General features: G+C 40.7%; 1 pseudogene; it reads left to right on the top strand.

The window, feature by feature from the left end:
- The first annotated feature begins 3,686 nt into the window (after nt 1–3,686).
- LOC124991332 (40S ribosomal protein S26-like) lies at nt 3,687–4,648 on the top strand (annotated as a pseudogene).
- Nucleotides 4,649–19,075: the final 14,427 nt, after the last annotated feature.

Genomic DNA, 19,075 nt, shown 5'->3' with positions numbered 1-19,075 from the left:
GTTTGGGAGAAATATTTATAAAATACAGAAACTAATAAAAGTACCTGTGTGGCCAACTCAAATACTCACAATTACTTGAAGTTATTTTTGAAAATAAGAAAAAGTATTACAAATAAAGTTATGTCTCCTCTGTCCTCCAGTTTCAGCCCCATTGTCTTCAATTCCATTTCCAAGAGGCATGAATTTGATGATTCTCCCAGTTTTTGCTCTCTATTCCATGATCCCACCCTTGTTTCTGATCATCCCAAACCTGTTTCACCACCTGTAATTTGCCACCAAGGAGTATTGTATATGCCATAGTACTTGCATGTAGTAATAAGGAAATTAGAATAGTCATGCATAACTTAATGATGGGGATATGTTCTGAAAAATGCATCATTAAATGTCATACTTACACAAATTAAGATGGCTAAGACATCAAGCAATATAACCTTTTTTTAGATTTATCTAAAATTTTTTTCATACATGTATATAGGGTAATTATGTCTGTCTCATTCTACCATCCTTTCCATCCCTATCTACCCACCCCTCCTCACTCCCCTCTGCCTAATACAGTTTCCTTCATTCTTCCCTACCACTCCCCACTATAGATCAGCATCTGCTTATCAGGGAAAACATTTGACCTTTAGTTTTTTGGGTTTGGCTTATTTCACTTAGCATGATATTCTCTAACTCCACCGATTTACCAGCAAATGCCAGAATTTCATTCTTCTTTAAAGTTGAGTAATATTCCATCATATATATATATATATATATATATATATATATATATATATATAACATTTTCTTCATCCATTCATCTGTTGAAGTGCATCTAGGCTGGTTCCATAGTTTAGCTATTGTGAATTGAGCTGCATTTTTCAGAACACATGAATGTTTATTTATGTGACTACATCACAGTAGTATGCTGATTTTAAGTCCTTTGGGTATAAACTGAGGAGTGGGATAACTGGGTCAAATGCTGGTTCTACTCGAAGTTTTGTGAGGAATCTCCATACTGTTTTCCAACGTGGTTGCACCAATCTGCAGTCCCACCAACAATGTATGAGTGTACCTTTTTCACCACATCCTCACCAACACTTATTATTGCTTGAATTCTTGATAATTGCCATTCTTACTGGTGTGAGATGAAATCTTAGTTTTGATTTGCATTTCTCTAATTGCAAGAGATGATGAACATATGTTTGTTGATCGATTGTATTTCTTCTTCTGGGAAGTGTCTGTTCAGTTCCTTAGACCATTTATTGATTTGGTTATTTATTTATTTTTTTGGTGTTAAGTTTTTGAGTTCTTTATATATCCTGGAGATTAGTGCTTTTTCTGAGGTGCATGTGGTAAAGATTTTTTCCCCATTTTGTAGGATCTCTTTTCACGTTATTGATTGTTTCCTTTCCTAAGAAGCTTTTTTTAGTTTGAATCCATTCCATTCATTGATTCTTAGTTTTACTTCTTGCACTTTAGGAGTCTTGTTAAGGAAGTCAGGTCATAAGCTGGCATGATGAAGAGATGGGCCTACTTTTTCTTCTATTAGGCCCAGGGTCTCTGTTCTAGAGGCAATATAATCTTATGAGATCACTGTTGTATAAGCAGTCAGTCATTTACTGAAATATTGTTATAAAATGCATGACTATATATCATGTCTACAAATTGGCCTCATGGGGAGGAAATGCCTTGTACTCAGTCATTCTGATAAAACCCATTAAAAAAAAATTCAAGAACACACATGTGGTCCAAGTTAGCAAAGGAGGCTACACCCAATAAAGGATGGGTGAGTTGTGTGGGAAGTTATACTCCACATATGTATGATAGGTCAAAATACATTCTATTGTCATGTATAACTAAAAAGAACAAATAAAAATTTAAATTTTTTTTAAAAATTGAAAAAAAAAAAAAAAAAAAAAGAGTGGGCTCCATTCCAGTAGAGAGAAGAGAAAGGTATTGGCTTAAGGCTTGACCTAAGACCAGCCATAGAAAAGACCAGAGTAAGTGGGGTCAGTGCTATCTAGAAATAGAGACAGTTTAGCAATTGCATATCTCAGTGAACTTCGTTCAGGAGACAGGAGAATGTTCCTGGAACTGAGGATGTCATGGTCAATCACTTTACAAGAGTTGTGTAGTCTGGGAAAAATCAGGTCCTATGAGAAACATTGTTTTCGGCTTCACTAGGAGTATCACATTCTGATTACTAGCAAGACTGAGAAGCAGTCTCAGGGTCCTTAGAAATCTAAAAGTTAAGATAAATGTGAACTCATACCTGGGAGAAGAGGGATACCTGTGAAAATAAAAGGAAAATGAAAATAAAAGTGACATTAAAAGAGCTTTTTCTAAATGGAATCAGGAGGCTCTTAGGGAGGCAGGGCCTATTATGAATGATTCAAGCGGCCCCCTAGAAATGTGAGCTTTGGTCACCGTCACCCTTTGAGTGTAGGCATCTGGTATAGATAATTACATTGTGCCTAAGACTCAACATGTATTTCAAGAGGCTATTAGACTTTTGTTTTATGGACATTTTTATGAAGCATATGCATTCTTTTTCTTATCTTCTATCAGTCACATAGACCCTGTTCTCAACTCTAACAGAAGTCTTCCCACAAAACAGTTTTTACTGCTTTGTAATAACAGTTTGTTCATTTAAGTTCCCATCTTTCCTGCCTTCTTTGGAAAACTGATCAACCTTTGTCTCCTGAATTGCAGTTTCTAAAACCACAAGTAATAATCTTTCTTTCTTTTATTTTTGTGGTAACAGGAATTGAACTCAGGGGCACTCGACCACTGAGTCACATCCCCAGCCCTGTTTTGTATTTTAATAGAGAGAGGGTTTCACTGAGTTGCTTAGGGCCTCGCTTTTGCTGAGGCTGGCTTTGAAATCGCCATCCTCCTGCTTCAGCCTCCCCAGCCTCTGGGATTATAGGCATGTGCCACCATGCTTGGCACAAGTAGTATTCTTTTTTTTTTTTTTTTTTAATTGTAAACAAATGGGCTGAGTTTCAATTGACTGACATGGCGAAGTTGTGACTATATATGAAGTGACTCCCATGCCTAATAATCTGCAGGCGAGACTGGGATGTTCAGGGATACAATTCCAAACAGCAGTTTTTCATCATCTGTGGTTTCAGAGACTATGGTGCCAGCACTGTGTCCTTAATGTCAATTACCAAAAACTGTTTTTACAGGTCATACTTCTTACCTGAAGGCAAAGACTCAGAAACAGCTGTTATTCTTAAGAGAGGTCCTCAGAAATGCAAATGCCCCACTCCTTGAGAAGTGGACCATCTACTGTTGAACTTGGGCTTTGTTTTCAGATATTAGTTGCTTTTTAAAGATAGAATCAGGTGGTAGTTTAATAATCCTTAACTCTGGAGGGCTGAGACTCAGAAAGGATTAAGGTCCAAATCAGCTTTCTGAAGGATCAGGAATTATAAATTAACCAGGTTAGTGGGTGTCGCGATGGTTCCCGGTTACGTATAACACTAGTTTTCTTCCGCCAGCAGGATAAGTAGTCCCAAAGGTAACTTGTTTCATGCATAAATAAACTCTAGGAACTTCTTTCTGCTCTGGGTTTCATCGGAAATGCTAAGTTTTGGTGAAAGTTTTGGTGGAGTGAGTTGTTGTTCTTGCTGCCCGTCGCCTACGGGTTTTCCCCATGTGAGCGTAGGAATCTTGCGCTATATAAGAGGTCCGGCCGGATGTCGCATCCTCTCTCGGGTCCTCGCTTCCAAGATGACCAAAAAAAAAAAAGGAATAATGGTCGTGCCAAAAAGGGCCGCGGCCATGTGCAGCCTCTTCGTTGCACGAACTGTGCTAAGTGCGTGCCCAAGGACAAGGCCATTTAGAAGTTCATCATTCGAAACATTGTAGAGGCCGCAGCCGTCAGGGACATTTCCGAAGCAAGTGTTTTCGACGCTTATGTGCTTCCCAAGCTCTATGTGAAGCTGCATTACTGTGTGAGTTGTGCCATTCACAGCAAGGTGGTCAGGAATCGATCTCGTGAAGCCAGGAAGGACCGAACACCCCCACCCCGTTTTAGACCTGCTGGTGCTGCCCCACGACCTCCACCGAAGCCTATGTAAGGAGCTGGGTCCTTAATGAGTGAAGAAAAGCTATCTTCTGGAAAAAAATAAAATAGGAATTATAATGCATATAGCATGTTGAGTGTATCTATAGGCTTTGTGTTTATACTACATATTCAAGTATTTGGTACCACAGTTTTCATGGGGAACCTTAAGTTTTAATTCTTTTGAATTCAATTCTAGGTCTTACTAATTTGCATAGCTGTATGCAGCATGGAGGGTTTAAGTATATGGTGAGTGTTGAGTTAATTCCACCTGTATAAGTTTAAGTTGGCACCCTGAAATTGAGGAAGCAGCTGGGAGTTTGGCATGTATGAGGCCCTATATTTGGTTTGATACCCAGAATCAAAGCCTGAGCTCTCAGCAATTTAGTGAAACCCTGTCTCTGAATACAAAATGGGAATGTAGCTCAGTGTTGGTGTTCATGGGTTCGATCCCCAGTACTGGGGTTGGGGAGGGAGTGACATGTTCATAGTCCCTAGTGGACGACTTTATTTGGAAAGTCATGATAAATAGCTTCAAACAAACTTGTGGGGAGTCAGGCAAGGTAGTGCACTCCTGTAATTCCATTGATTTGGGAAGCTGAGGCAGGAGGGTGGTCATTTTAAAATATTAAGTATGGGTTGGGGATGTAGCACAATGGTAGAGCCCCTATAGTTAAATCCCCAGTACTATATACACATTATTTGAAACTGGGTCTTGCTGAATTGTTGAGGCTGGTCTTGAACTTGGGATTCTCCTGCCTTATCCTTCCAAGCTGCTGGGAATACAGGCATGCACCACCACACCCAGTTTACATAAAGCTTTTAAAACTAGCTGGGTGTGGTGGTGTGTATCTAATCCTAGTGACTTGGGAGACTGAAGCTAGAGGATGGCAAGTTTGAGTCTGGCTTCGGGAATTCAGCAAGACCTTGTCTCAGAAAATGAAAGGATGGGGTGGTAGCTAAGCAACAACCAAAGGTATCCTGAAAGTGTCCCTAAGAAACAGCTGTAAACTCATGAGGTTAGGGACAATGTCTAGTTGGCCAATAACATTGTTTGACGTACAACCAGTGCTTACCATTTTTGGGTGAATAAGTAAACTCAGTCTATGGATAAGTCAAGAGATAAATGAAATAATCTATGAATAAGAATGACTTGTACCATTTGAACAAAATGCCTAGAGTCCTAAAGCCACACCTTCCAAAAGCATGATTCAGATTAGAGTCCAGGAATCCGTGTTTTAACAGCAATGTGACTGCTAAAATTGGTCTGTAAATTATACCTTTGAGAAATATTTGGGTCTTTTGTATGTATCCCCAACCCTGCCAAGTCTTGCTTTGAACATATTTCCTACCTAAGGCTGGAACTACAGGTACACAACACCATGCCTGACTGTTTACTTTGAAAAATACTAAACAGTTAATACTGGAGGAAAAGATTGATTTGTTTACTCTGGTTTGCAAATATAAACATGTAAATCAAAAAAAACAAAAAAACACAAAAACCAGGTTAGTGACTACATGGGGCTTCCTTGTTATAGGCCCTAATTACATTCCTGATGCCAGGAACTGGCCTGTGTGCTCTGTTGGCAGCGAGGCCAAAGGCTCCCAAATGTGTTTCCTGGGGCTTAGTAGAAAGCTGCAGTCACAGAAACTTTCTCTGCAGCTAGCCCCAGGCACTGGGAAGAGAGTGGGTGTACTACTTATGATACCTGAGATCAGATGGACCCCAGAGCCCTGCTTCAAAAGAAGAGAGAGGCAGGAAGAAAACTGGCCCAGAAAAAAGACACAGAGACTGAAGTAGAGCAAAACTGAGCAAGCTTCTTGAATTTACCCTCAACTGGACCACAAGGCCCTTAACACAATGTCTGTTACATAATTGTGTAATATATGAATGACTGAATTCATGTAGTTTTGGGACTGGGAAATTTATCAAGTCCAACCTTTGTTTACTCCATACATGCATTTATTTATGCACCTGTATATCCTAATCTGTGGACCATAAACCTCTGTGGACCATGAACCCCCTTTTGATTACAAAAGACCCTCAAATCCACATATGCATCAGACGTTGTCTTTGGAGGGAGTAAACCTGTTTCCTAAACAAATGGAGGTAGATACTATTGGAATTTAACAAAAGATTATTTTAAAAGTATTGCTTAGTTCAGATTAGCTTTTTGTCATGAATCTATTCAATGATAAATATTTAAAGAGCCACAATTTTTCAAACAAAATGTCACTATAATCATAAAGGTTGGGACCACTACTTCATGGTCTCAGCAACCTTTCCCAACCTCACGGGCAGCTCATTACACCACTGGTCAACTCTAGCTGTTGGTGAATATTTCTATCATTTAAGTTGAAATATTTCTCCTGGATTTCCTCTCTCTATGTCCCATTTCTGCTCTTCAGAGAATGACTGAGGCTTTGAAGGGTTAGGATTAAAATGGCCTCTCTTATAAATTAAATACATTGTAAAACTATGAATTCACATTTTACATTACAGTTTAAAATTTGTCACTCACTTTGTAAATATAAATGGAAAGAGTCCAAGGTCCTTTTAAAGAGAAGACAAGGACTGGGGAGATAGCTCAGTTGGTAAAGTGCTTGCCTTGCAAGCACAGGGTCCTGGGTTTGATCCCCACCACTGCAAAAAAAAGACTCATGGTGCTGTGAGGTCTGAGGTTTTTGCTCAGATATTTTGTGCTGATTGGCCAGGCATGTCCTGTGTGGTGGAAGGACAGGGAGTCTGGCACAGAGTGAACACTGAGTTTTGCATTAAGATGAATATTGGCTTCTCAGGAAGTACCAAGCCTGTGACTTGAGGGTGAGAAACAAAGGTACACTGAGTCATTAAGGGGAAAATATTCCTGTTAAAATATAGAACAAACAACTTGGAACAACTTGTAAGCTAGACAAAGACTCCTAAAGGGCAGAAAAGGGCCAAAATGTAAGGACACATTACACAGTCCATAAAATGACTCTGTCACTTTTCAGTTCCCTATAAATTTTCTGGAATGTAGCAAAACAGGAACAAGACCTCAATAGAAAGAGATAGTTAATCTCATGAGGCCAGGGGGCTAACATTTGGTCAAACCATATGTGTGATCTTGTCCGATCACACCAACTACCTCCACCAACCACTAGAAATCACAGTGTAAGCTGAAACCTACATACCAGACCAGATCTCCTAATGGGGATATACCACCTTGCTCAATATTTCCTTGCTATGAGAAAAGTCCAGCCCCTTTGGATCATACACATTCCACCCAATTATATACCATAATAAAAACTCAACCATAAACCCTGGTGGTTCATCCCACTTTGAGGGAGGAAGTTACTGAGAATTGAACTCAGGGGCACTCTATCATTGAGCTACATGTCCAGTCCTTTTTATTTTTTAAATTTATTTATTTATTGTTTTTTGGGGGTACCTGGGATTGAACTCAGGGGCACTCAACCACTGAGCCACATCCCCAGTCCTATTTTGTATTTTATTTAAAGACAGGGTCTCACTGAGTTGTGTAGTGCTTTGCTTTTGCTGAGGCTGGTTTTGAACTGGCGATCCTCCTGCCTCAGCCTTGTGAGCCACTGGGATTAGAGGACCGTGCCACTGCACCTAGCCCTTTTTATTTTTGATTTGAGACAGGGTCTTGCTAAGTTGCTCAGGCTGGCCTCCTGCCTCAGCCTCCTTAGTAGCTGGGATAACAGGTGTGCACCACCACAGGACTTGCCTTTCGCTTTCTAAGAAAGCTCTTCCTCTCTGCTATAACCTGACTCATCCTTAAATTCTTTTCCGTGACAGTCAAGAACCTGGAAGGACTGAGTTAAGGCCACTTCCAGGCTTCCTTGGATGTGGGAAACCATCCTTATTTAGCAGAATCAGTCTAGGGTCGAGCCTTTTGATGCAGAGGTCTGACTTCCCGGAACTGGCAGATAGGAAAGTCTGTCCCAGATTGCTGGAAGGGTATGTGGCACTGTGGAAGTGGTTCCCTGTAGGGGGGCTTCTGCGATAGTCCCCCTATGAAAATGGCTCCCGTAAGTCCACCCTATCCTGTTTATCACAGAAGAAGCCCCTCCCTTTCTGGGCCTCTTTACCTGTGTGACTATAAAATAAAAGAGAGTTGGGTTACTCCATGTTGTTAGAGGCCAGACTGGTATGGCCAGAGCCATCATGCCCCCTCTCATTTAAAAGGAGTATTGGCTCTTGTGTTTTTATTGATTAGGTAAGTTTATGGGTAATTGATTGATTTATAGCCAACATCATCCTCTGGCAGTTAACCCTTTTCTCATCCATGCGGGACATGGCTGAGAGACCCTCACACTTGGACTCCCCCATGATGACAAGGGCATTGAAGAAACTCACACAGAAGATTTCTACCTGGAAAGGCACCCCTCCCACCATTTCTCCATGGTTCCTATTTGTTGGTCCAAAGTGCTGGCTCTGACTCCCCTCAACTGTGTTGGTCAGCATTGTTTTCTCAGCTCTCAAAGCCACTGTTTGCTGTGAAGCTGGGCCTCTGAACGCTCACCTTGTCCCCTTGGATTACTGGTCCCTGTGAATAGCCAGGCTATTGCTTCTCTCATAGTCTGCAGGGATGGCTAGAAAGCTGTAGGCCTACCAGCTCCACTTGTACCTCGTCTTTCAATGAGGACTACACTTTCCTCACACTGAGGGATGTAGGGGCAGGTTGTACATAGTTTGCAGGTAGTGGGTTGTTCTGAGTAGACCTGTGATTCACCCCTCCTTGCAAACCCTTTTCAAGGCTGGAACCAACAGACATTCCTGTAGCAGGCACTGGGCTAAGACAGAGAAGGGGAAAAGGAGAATAAAATACAGTTCCTGCCCCTAGGAGCTCCCAGACTGTGGGAGAGGTCAAGATTAGAGTTCATGTCATCAGTACCACACCTGTATTTGAAAAGCAGATCCAAAATGCTGTGGGGCACAGCATCAGTTCTGCTAGAGCTGGAGCAGCCTCCAGGAGGAGGAAATATTTGCACAGGTTTGGGGCCTCAAGCAGAGGAAAGGAGAGGGGCACTGCAGGGCCCCACTTCATCCAACTTCAGGGGACTCCACTCCCACTGAACTCCAGAGGATGACAACTCCTAAGGGGAAAAGTGATTGGAGGGCCTGTGGGTGACGTTCCAGGTCACCATGTTCTCTGAGTATCAACCCAGAGAAGTCTCTGGGTTTTTACATCTTTATCTACATGGCCTGTGAAACGTTTTGTCCCTGGAGCTGAATTGTGGTATTAAATAATGATTCAGAAGCACTGCTGCTTCCTGACCCAAAAATCCAATCACAGAATCCCTGCTCCATCATCTCACGAGACAAGACCTTAGGAGACTGAGGCAGGAGGATCACTTGAACCCATGAGTTAGAGACCACCCTGGGCAAATCCCCCTCCCCTCCCGCATTGGATTTGTAGCTCTACCCTTATGACCTCATTTAATCTTAATTTCCTCCTTAAAGGCTCTACCTACAAATGCAGTCACACTGGAGATTAAAATTTCAGCATCTAAATTGGGGGAAGGGGCAATTCAGATTCGGTGATTTTTTTTTTTTTTTTTTTTTTTTTTTGTCATTACTGGGGGATCAAACCCAGGGTCACATGCATGCTCAGCAGGTATTCTACCTCTGAATTATAGCCCCAGCCCCCAGTTCATGTGATTTTTAAATTTAAATTTTTAAAATTTTTGTGGTTCTGAAGATTGAATTCAGGGGCTCTTGCACCCTAGGCAAGTGCTTTATCACTGAGCTACATTCCCAAACTGTGACGATTAAGTTTATGACAATTATCTCTGTCTGATGCTCCTCCATTTATGATGTGGATTCATGCTCATAAACCCATTATAAATGGGAAATATGGTAAATTGAAAGTGCATTCAGGCCAAGCCCAGCGGCATATGCCTGTAATCCCAGCAATTCAGGAGGCTGAGGCAGGAGGATTGTAAATTCAAAATCAGCCTATGCAATTTAGAGAGACTGACTCAAAATGAAAAATAAAAAGGGGCCAGGGAAGTAGTTTGGTGATGAAGTGCCCCGGGGTTAAAGGAAGGAAGGAAGGAAATGCCTTCGGTACATCTAATCTAGTGAACACTGAACATCCTAGTTGAACAACACTGTACTGTAGAGTACCGGTTGTTTCCCCTCATGATCAAGTGGCTGACTGGCAGCTGTGGCTCGCTGCATCAGAGAGAGCCTTGTGCCATGTACTGCTAACCCAGGAAAAGATCAAAATTTGACATGTGGAGACTGGAGTTGTGGCTCAGTGGTGTAGCGCTTGCCTGGCACGTATGAGGCCCTGGGTTTGATCCTTAACACCAAATATAAATAAATAAATAGATAAATAAATAAATAAATAAATAAATTCATTGACAACTACAAAATATTTTTTTAAAAATTTGACATATGATTTCTACTTAATGTGTCATTTTTGAACCATTGGGAAGTTGAGAAATCAAAACTGAGAAATCGGAACATCATTAAATTGAGGATTTTTTTTTTTTTTTTGGTACCAGAGATTGAACCCAGGGGCAATTAACCACTGAGCCACATCCCCAGTCCTTTTTGTATTTTATTCAGAGACAGGATCTTGCTAAATTGCTGAGGCTGGCTTTAAACTTGTAATCCTCCTGCCTCAGCCCCTGGAGCTGCTGGGATTACAGGCATGCGCCCCTGCACCTGGCGAGGACTATTTTTATGTTTCTTTGCAATGCCTAGTCATGTCTTTGCTCCTTTCTTTGTCTTTTTCATATTGATTTGAACAGTTTGTTATTTATTCTTTATGATAATTCTTCATCGGTTATATATATTTAATTTTTGCTTTCATCTTCTCCCAGTTGATGGCATAAAGTTTCACATTATTTGTTTTGTCTTTTAATGTTTTTTTTATTTCAGTGAAGTCAAATGGTTTGGCTTTAGCTTTGGCTTGAGTTTTTTTTGTCTAATTTAGGAAATCCTGTCTTTCTAAAATCGTGAAGACATTCTATATATTCTCCTAAAAGTTTTAAAGTTTTACCTGTTACATGTAAGTCCTTGGTTCATTTGGAAATGACTTTTGTGTGTGGCGTGTGGTAAGAATTCTTTCTTCTCCAACATATGTATTCAATTATCTGAGCAGCATTTCTTGAATGATTTCTCCTTTCCTTATTGATCTGCAGGGTCATCTCTGTCAGAAGGTATAAATCTGTGTCTGGACTTTCTATTTGGCCCCCCAGGCTTCTTTTGTATTCCTAGCCCAATGACACATGGTCTGAGTAATTCTTTATATCTAGCCTCCAGCTGTCTGATTCTCTCTCTAGCTATGTTCAGTCTGCTGTTAAGCCCCTTTAAAAGACTAAAACTGTGCAAAAATAATTATGAGATAATCAAGGACATCTGAATACTAACTGGATGTTTCATAGTAGGAATTGTTATTATTTTATATGAGATAATTGCATTGTACTTTTGGGTTTTTTAGAGTTCTTATTTTTATAAATATATACTGAAATATTTTGAATAAAATAATATAATTTCTGAGATTTTTCTTTAGAACTAAGTTGATAAGGATATAGATGAAATAAGGTTGTCTATGAATTGAATAATTGTGGAAGCTAGATTATGTCTACATCATGGTTTTTCTCTTCTTTTATATGTATTTGAAATTTTCCATACTGAAAAATAAAAAGAAAACACAGTTCAGAATCTGATCACTGTTTCTAAGGTTTAGTATCATGATTTTGGTCTCAAGAAGTTTCTAGGTAGAGGTCCATTGAGCCAATGTTGGTTGACTCTGACCCTTACTCCTTTAGCACACTTTCAGTTTCATTTTTTTGTAGCTCTAAATATATGAATTTTGGGGTACTGGGACTTGAACCCAGAGGCATTTAACTACTGAGCAACATCCCCAGCCTATTATTTATTTTTTTTTATTTTAGAGACAGATCTCCCTGAGTTGCTTAGGGCCTCACTAAATTGCTGAGGCTGGCTTTAGACTCGGGATCCTCCTGCCTCAGCCTCCTGAGTCCCTGGGATTATAGGCCTTCACCGCCATACCCAGCTAGTCAGGGATCTTGTTCTGTAGCCTGGGGTGGCCCTGAATTTCTGGGCTCAAGCAATCCTCCTCCCTTAGCCTCACCAGTAGCCAGGACTACAAGCAGGCATCACCGTCCCTGGCTAAAACATATTTAATTTATACCTTGTTTCTGATAATTCCAATCTCTGCAATAGTTACCAGCCTGTTTCTTTTATTTTTCTTGACTTATTTATAAAGAATTGTTTGTACATATGTGAGCTGTTGTTGTTTTTAATTGTGATCCCACATTCTTGAGTTTAAATCTGTGGAAATTCGCTGACACTTTGTGTTCCAGTTAAGAAAGTTCGCATGACTTCTGCCAGGCATAGGGAGGCACTAGGTGTCCAGAACCACTTTCAATGAAATGTTTAGCCGTGAGTCTTTCAGTGTGAATTCCAGTTCTAAACCCACATGAATACAGGCTTGGGATTAGGTTCTGCGGGGGACTTTTCATTTCATTCTTCAGCACCAGCCTTAGAGTCCTCACCTGCTGAGGTCTGCATTCTGCCTCCAGGGTTGAGTTTTCTCTGCTTCACCCACTACACGTATCATTCAGGGATCCCCCATAATGCAGAAGGGAGTGTGTGTGGTAGGGGAGCATTTCTCTCACCCCATCCAGGCTTCATCATTTGTTCATCTTTATCCCAAAGAGAAGAGCATTTAAACCCAAGCCCAAGGCCAGCAGAGATGTGCATGTGCCCCCCAGGGGAGCCTCTGGCCACAGTGCTTGCTTTTTCCTGTGGATTTGTGGGTGTTTGTTTTAATGTACTGGGGTCAAACCCAGGGTCTCACACATGCTAGGTGAGCACTCTGCCACTGAGCTCCATCCCCAGCCTAATCTGTATTTTCTTAGATAGGTCCTGGACATGAAAGAATTCCTTTAGTTTTTTGCCAGTTCAATCATACATTATCTTTTTTTTTTTTTTTTAATTCTCCCAAAGAGTCATTTTCAGCTCACTCTAAAAACCAAACCAATCAAAACACTCATTACATAGTGAACAGTTGGTAACACCTTCATCTTGACTTCCTTTGATTTCAGCCTCTCTGTGCTGAGTCTTTTTTTTTTTTTTTTTTTTTTTTTTTTTTTGGTATTGGTACCCAGGGGCACTTAACCACTGAGCCACATCCCCTGACCCTTTTCGTGTTTTATTTATAGACAGGGTCTTCCTGAGTTGCTTAGGGTCTCCCTAAGTTGCCGAGACTGGCTTTGAACTCTTAATCCTCCTGCCCCAGCATCCAGAACTGCTGGGATTACAGGCTGTTCCACTGCACACAGCTTGCTGAGAGTCTTTTTGAAAAAGAGGCCCTGAACTTGCACTCTTCTGTGACTGCTTGACTGCTGGAGTAGCCCCTCTGTCGTGGGAACTTGAGGGGAGTCTAGGAATCATTGGAAGTGCCATATGAAATGAACTGTTGCTCATGTTTGAATTCATAAATTGTAATTTTTTTCCAGAGAGAAAAAAGCTTTAAGTTTGTCACACAGGTGAATTTCCAGTCCCAAAGATAAAATTGCATTAATTGCTTGAGAAAAGCAAGAACCTAAGAAAGAGTACAAATATCTTTTCAGTGTCTGTCTAGGTTTAATTCATTATTTTTCTTTCTACTATTTTACAAATGCTTAGAAAGAACCCTTTTCTTTGCAAATCAAAGTATCTGAAGGTTACAGGGAAAAAAAACGTATCAAAGTTACACACCTAGTGAACCAGGATTCAACTGATGAGTTCAACAGTGAAGAAATTAGACCATTTTTAGCACTTTCAAGATCAAAGCCCTAAAACAAAACCCAAAATATAACAGAGTATACTTTTTAGCTTATTTTCTCTAAACCTAAGGATGTACTAACTGAAGCATTAGAAGAATCTTATGAGCTGGACACAGTAGCACACACCTGCAGCCCCAGTTACTTGGAGACTAAGGCAGGAGGATCATTTGAGTCCATGAGTTGGAGACTAGTCTGGGCAACATAGGAAGACCCCCCCTCCCACATGAAAAAAAAAAAAAAGTACTGGAGAGAAGAAGAAAGAAGGAGGAGGAAGGAAGGAAGGAGGAAAAGAAGAAGAAACAAGGAATCTTAAGTAGTCTCACATCATGTCAGGATGGAGCAGTTTTGCTTATGAAAATGAAAGAGTTTACTTTGCCCTTTGTTTTCTACAAAATATGGTTCCTATGATTTCCTCCGTGAGAGGTTCCTGCTGAAAGAGGAACTTGAGCTGCACCGGACATCGTTGCTTTCTTCTTTTAGCTCCCATTTGTTCTCTAGAGTTCTGAAATAGCATGGTTATGATGTAATTAAAATGGAAACAGTTCTTTTAGGGGGCACAGTGCAACCGTGTTACAGTAGCAACTGGCGTGACTTAAAGGCCTAAAAGTTGGGTACATCAGGTGGCCTGCACTGATTTTAAGAAATTTTCAATGTAATTGTATATTTTAAAGATCTCAATAAAGAGGAATTCTAAGTCGGGGTTCCCTTTCAAGGACAACTTGAATTTTTCTTTCTCTTTATGCAATTTATGTTCAGACTGAACAGGTAGTGACAGTGGGAAAAATACCAGATAAGGTGCTTTCAATTGCCTGGTGAGCCCACGTGGTGACCTGGTGTGGACACTCACACAGGACTTGAACTCAGTTTATTTTGCTTTTGCTTTCATGTTGGGTTTGCTCTTCTTCACCAGGTTGCCACATCCATAGTGGCTCCTCAGTCAAAAGGAAGCATAAATGTGAGTTTCTGAAGCATGTTTTTCTGAGATCCCCTACTCACCTTATTACAGGGATTGCTCATACAGAAGCTAGGAAGGTTTGGGTGTTAGGAGTTTTAAATGCAAACCCCAGGCACGCTACCACTGAGTTACATCCCTACCTCTTTTTACTTTTTATTTTGAGACACAGTCTTGCTAAGTTTCAGGTTGGCCTCAAACATATGATCTTCCTGCCTCAACCTGCAGAGTTGCTGGGATTACAGAGTTACAGGCATATGCCACCATACTCAGCTAAATAGAACAGTTATTCTATATATAGCAGTAAATCCTGTAAGAGAATTCTAGCTAATGACCTAAAGTTGTTTTTGCGGGATTTTGTATAGGTGTCAATCAGGGAGTTGGCATCAAGCCGCCATTCAGTACTTACTGAATTAAGTCAGATGTCTTCAAAGGGTTTTCTAAGCCAGTAAGGGCTGACAGGCGTTCAGGAGTGTGAAAGACTCTTGAGTCTTTGGCAGACTCGGGGTGTAGCTCAGTGTTAGAGTGCTTGTCTAGCATGTGTGAGGCCCTGGGTTCAGTCTCCAGTTCCCTCAAAGAAATTCTTTGGCTTTCCTGGGTTCTCTACATACAGGAAGTAAAAAACAAACATGAAACAGAAAAGTAGAAAGGATTTAAACGACAGTGTACACTTCAACAGAATGATGACTTATGGGCATTTTTAAACACAACTACAAATTCTTTGACACTTTCTGCACTTAGAGGTGGGGTCTATGTCCTCTGCTCTTAATTCTGAATGGGTTTGTGTTTCCATCCATAGAATAAGGCTGAAGGGACACAATGTGACGTCTGAGTCTAGGTGGGGAAGGCTATTCAGTTCCCGTCTGGCTCTCTCAAATGGCCCTCTTGGGATTCTCCCACTCAGAACTATCAGGTTGTGAGAAGTCCAAGACACGTAGAGTCTAAGACAACCTGGTATGCTCTGGTTGATGTGACTCTGGCCTTCAAGTCATCCCAGTCCAGGCCCCAGACACATGGGTGAAGAGGATTCTGAAGGATTCTGAAGGATTCTGCTCTTTGAATCTTTCCAGTTATGACCTTAGACTTGGTAGAGGAGAAACAGGGTTGTGTGCCTTGTCCAAATTCCTGATCCCCAGAGTCTGTGAGCATAATAAAGCAGTTGTTTTACACCTTTGGTCTGGTGATAGATGTTATGAGTCATAGTAACTGGAACTCATCTTGATTTCAAACAAGCAGCTCAGATTGTGTTAAAGAAGTTCTGCAGAGCCTGACATCAGGCCTAGTGCTCAATGAACATTCTCGTAACTGAAGAACACACCACTTAATGCTGGGTGGGAAAGGAGGAGAGCAAAGGGCACTGCGATAGCCCCAAGCTGGGGGCAGGTCAGTGAAATGTTTGATTCCAGAGAGTTAATAAAACAAATGGCCAGACTGAAGCTTTTTAGCAAAAAGTAGTGGTACACGAGGGTGGAAAGGAAGAGAGCAGAGTGCCTGCACTCTCCTGTAGTCCTGACAGACAGTGAAGGACCATCTCTGGAGGTCACGATCCCCAACACAGTGTCCCAGGCATTAGTTGGAACACCAGTCTCCTGTTCTGCTCTGTTCACATCACTATGTAAGGCAGAAGTTTTATAGTTCAACTTGAATCTATCAAACCATGCCAAAGAGTTTAGATTTTCTCTGTAGGTGATGTAGGGCCACTGAAGGTTGTTTAATGCTGCCTTGACAATTCCAGTTATTTTTTAAAAGGTTGCTGAGAGAGACAAAGAGGGGGAGAGAGAAAGAGAAAGAGAGAGAGAGAGAGAGAGAGAGAGAGAGAGAGAGAGAGAGGAGAGAGAGAGAGAGAGAACGCTACCTGAGAAAGTCATTTGGAGGACATGACTATAATCCAGGCCTGAAGTGATCACCTGATGGAAGAAAGTTGTAGAGGAAACAACAGATATTTTGTTTGTTTTTTAAAAGCAAATTTAATTTATAAGGGCTTCTTACTTGAAGTCATCTTAAAAGAGTTCATCATTTAAGAGCATTTTTAAGGTAGTCCTAGGGGACAAATAGTATTGCTGAATTTACTTCCACTGCTCTTTTCAGAAACCTTAGGGGACACTCAGGCTAGGACTGGAATCAAATGTCACTGGCAGGGGCTTGGGCTGTGGCTCAGTGGTAAAGTCAGCATGTATGAGGCCCTGGGACCTACTTCAGCATGGCAAAAGCAAAACACAAAGCAAACAAAGAAAATGTTCCTGGCTGTTGAGCCTGGTGCCCCTTGGAGTGTTTCTGGTATCGATGGGAACCTCGTCTGAGGCAGATTTTTTCAGGAAAAGATCAAGAAGTCAGAGCTCTGAACACTTTTGAACAGAAAAGCTTCATTTTATTCCTACTAGTTTGTCCAGACCGTACACTAGGAATGAAAAGATAGTTAATAACTCATTCTTTTAAAAATTATAAAGAATTTCAAATAGAAAAGTACAGACACCAACGAACCCCCCAGATTTAGCAGATCTTTATTATGCTATTTATTTTGGATGCTTTTTCCTTTAGAAAGAAAATGTTACAGATTTAGCTGTAACCCTCCCAACCCTCCCTATCAGGGCTCTTTCACCAGAGATAACCATAGCCCTGAATTTTCTGCAGACCATTCCATGCACATTTCTGATCTGGAACTTTATATGTATGCATGAACAAGTTGTGATATTGTTTTAAATATTTAAAAAATTTACCTAAATAACTATCATACTGCACCAATGGCTTATTGTTGACACATCTTTGTTTTTTTCATTTGCATTTCTCTAGTTACAAGTGGGCTGAATTTTTCTCTCTTGGCCCTGGATTAGCTCCCTAGCACAAATACTCTACATCCTACCTCCCAGTCCAAAGGAACATCTTTTCATGTTTATTGGCATTTGGATTTCTTCTTCTGAGAATTGTCTGTTCACTAACCTTTGCCAATTTTTTCAGTTTGTCTTTATTTTAAAATTCTTTTTAGAGGTTCTTTTATTCTACATAAAAGTAAGCAATATTTAAGGACCATTGAAAACATAAGTAGGTAATACAAAACAGTAAAATGAGTCTATGGGTCAGCTTAAGGAGTGGAACATCATAATGTTAAGGAGCCCCCTCTTGACCCATGCTGCACCCCACACTACCCCATTCCTCCTCCCCAGAGAGGGCCACTGTGCTGATTTTATAGAATAATTCCTTTGCCTTCTTTTCTATAGGCTTATTTCCTATGCTTGCATGTGTTCCCATATTGTTTAGTTTTCCATGCTTCAGGGGACTATATAATGGGTATGGCATTGTATGTATTCTTTTGCAACTTGCTTTTTTCTGTCAACATGGTTAATGGGAGTCTTCCCTTTTGTTGTGAAGGCTATAGTTTCATTCGTTTGGCTGCTAATTTGCACTTTGTTGTATATCACAACTGATTTTTCTATTCTATTGTTGATGGATGTTTGGGTTGTCTCTCCTTCTGCTCTGAACATCCCACCCCGGCAGTACTAGGGATTGAACCCAGGGCCTCCTGCATGCTAGGCAACTGCTATACCACTGAGCTACACTATCAGCCCCATCACTTGGTCCTTGGTGTTGAGTCTCTTATTTGTCATTTTTTTTTGTAGTTGTAGATGGACAGAATGCCTTTATTTGTTCATTTATATGTGATGCTGAGGAATGAACTCAGTACCTCACACATGTTAGGCAAGTGCTCTGCCACTGAGTTACAGCTCCAACCCCCTATTTGTCATTTCTCCTGAGAGTACTCATATTTTTTTTCTCCAGGAAGGTCTGTTATGACATACCCACATAACAATTCATAAGCAATGTCCACTTAACTTACTATGTCACAAAATATAGCATTTGTCATTACAGAAAAACATGACAGACTGCTCAAGCACTCAAGAAAATTACCTTATGAAATTAAAGTTCTCTGAATAATTCTTATTTTCCTAATTCAGGGTACAATACAGTCTGACAATGCTTTAGAACACAGCTCATCAAACATTTTCTGTACAGGGCCACACAGCAAATATTTTTAGGCTGTATTGGCCATACAGCCTCTGTTACAAATATTCAGCTTTGCTGCTGAAATGCAAAAGCAGTGGCTGATGATATGTAAATGAAGGAGCATGGCTGGGTTCCAATAAAACTTTACTTATTTATTTTTTGCAGTACTAGGGATCGAACCCAGGGCCTTGAGCATATTAGGCAAGTGCTCCACCACAGAGCTACGTCTTCAACCCTCTAATAAATCTTTAAGG

This window comes from Sciurus carolinensis, chromosome 8 (assembly GCF_902686445.1).
Source record: "Sciurus carolinensis chromosome 8, mSciCar1.2, whole genome shotgun sequence".
NCBI classification, from domain to species: Eukaryota; Metazoa; Chordata; class Mammalia; order Rodentia; family Sciuridae; genus Sciurus; species Sciurus carolinensis.
The sequence above is the reverse complement of the archived record's forward strand: the minus strand, read 5'-3'. Positions and strand labels throughout refer to the sequence as shown.